Below are 2,496 nucleotides of genomic sequence, written 5' to 3'. Positions count from 1 at the left end.
GCACGACCGATCTCTTTGCTGAATAACCCATAGAACTCTTTGCAGAAACTTCACCAACCATGCGACCGCTAACCTGCTCACAGGGAATAACCCCCTGTGGAAATCACTCTCCGACATCTTCCAACGCTGCTATACGGGGTATAATCACTATGACAACAATAACCAATCCTGATCCGAGCTCACTCTCCAGCTGCACAAGTCCATTCACCCCTCGTGGACATCAATTAAATGTGCGGCATCATCCTTCCAATTCCGAATTATGCTGCATCCTCCTTCATTTCAAGCAGCTCCCTCCCGTTATATCAAATCTCCTGCCGCATAATAGCCCATACTTCCCATTAAACCCGTAGATTTCAATCGCCAGTCACTATAATCCCAAATCATTCCAAACTCTCCTTAAGGTACGTGGTCATCCCACTGCAAAGCCTATATGCAACTCCGCCACTCTCCCACTTTGGTGGAACTCATCCCCTTAATAGATTACTCGACCCTTGGCCTCTTATACTCGGCCTTCTAGAAATTTTAGCCACCGCCTGACACTTCCCACATGTCTTTCCTCATCCTTTGCTGTTCAGCTGCTGCCTCAAATAAAATCTATCTTCGTGGCACTTGAACCCACGATTGCTGTTAACTTTACACCTTTCGGAAGATCCTCTTTCTCATACCGTCGACATTAGAAACACTGATTCATCCCTGAACTACCGCACCCTACGATATATGACAGCCGCATTTTCGATACTACCTCCCAAAAGCTTGCCCCAAAGGCGAATGTAGAAGGTCATAACACCGGCGAGCTTAGTACATTCATCAAGGACAATGACACCTCATTACAGATGAGAATTCCTCCACGCTTGCAAATACCCAGCCTCGTTACTCCATCATCGCAAATCTGCACATTCTTAGTCCGATTGCCTTTCCCCCGCCGAAAGTAAAATACTGAATTTCTGAATCACGCACTGAGTAAACTTCCCCTCAAGTCATTCACAGCCCCGACATGTGAGGAAACATCCTACCATCATGTCACTACTGCGGAACAATTGTTCATAAGCATCATGGCAACTTGTGCCTCGCCTCAGAGCCCTCCGAAGTGCCGCTACTGGGCTGAAACAATAAAATATCCTTCTACCAAGCGACGATAATAATCCGATCAGCTATACCGGGAGAAACATCCCGTATGACATCTAGAGTACCATTACGGTTCTTCAATTCTCGATTTATAACAAGCACTTCGCGTCGCATAAGATTGAGTAGGAAAGAAACAAAGGCATAAGCCTCACAGGAATCAAATCACACGATAAGGAATCAAGAAGGGAAGTACTCCTAACAGCCCTGTAGCCTCCCGAAGATAAGTACAGACGTCTCCGTACCGATCCGCGAGACTCTACTAGACTTGCTCATGACTCGTGAGACCTAAGGGAACCTAGTGCTCTGATACCATGTTGTCACGACCCAAAATCCACTAAGGGTCGTGATGGCGCCGGACGCTGCTGTCAGGCAAGACAAATAAAAATACTTAATTAGATTCCAATTTAGACAATTTTGAAAACCTAGATTTTCCTTCTAATTTCATAAGTAAAGAGACAACTGCTTCAATTCAAATTAAATAATAAGCAAATTAATACAAAATATTTCAAAACCATCCCAGAACCCGGTGTCACAAGTGCATGAGCAATTTCTAAGAAATAATATAATACAACATCCGTCCGAAATACAGTGGACAGAAAGTAAATACAATATACTAGAAGGGGCTATACTAGCTGCGGGCCGCCTCGAATAATGCAACTCACCTAGTCCCCAAATCATCCGTGCTGCTACGCCTAGTAGGCCGCTAGAGTTACATATACCTGTGCAACAAAAATGCACAGAAGTGTAGTATGAGTACGAAGACAACGTGTACTCAATGAGTATCCCGCCTAATCTCGAAGAAGTAGAGACGAGATGGTCGACTTCGACACTTACTAATGGTCCAATAATGATGCCAATAATACATTAAATCGTGGATTTCTATAAACATGATTTTTAATCCAATAGAGGAAAACAAGTAAACAATTATTTCTTTTATAGGAGATTTCCAAAACTTCTTGTCATTATTTGTCAAAATATTCTCAAGCCATGAAAAGGCAATAACAACTTTAATAAGTTCAAGGCAGCAATACAAGCATGCACAAATCATGCCGAGGTCGACGGCCCGCTCCAACAGAATGTAGAATGTGCATTGCCGAGGGTCGAACGGCGCGAACCATAGATGCATCTGTTTAATCTGCCGAGGCGTTCGGCCCGCTCCAAAATTTAAACACACACAGACAGTCAATCAAGAGTCCACACGGAGCAATTATCCAAAGAAAGTCAATCCTCTTTTATCCATTTAAGAAAAATGAAGTTTAATCCTTTTAGAATTTATTTTCTAATTCAATGTGATTTAAGCAATTCAAGCTGTCAATAAGTTCACAGATAATCCCAGTATAACATGCTCTTGGGTCCTAAACTACCCGGACA

Source organism: Nicotiana attenuata, unplaced genomic scaffold, assembly GCF_001879085.1.
Source record: "Nicotiana attenuata strain UT unplaced genomic scaffold, NIATTr2, whole genome shotgun sequence".
In the NCBI taxonomy this organism is placed as follows: domain Eukaryota; kingdom Viridiplantae; phylum Streptophyta; class Magnoliopsida; order Solanales; family Solanaceae; genus Nicotiana; species Nicotiana attenuata.
Note: the sequence above shows the minus strand (reverse complement) of the source record.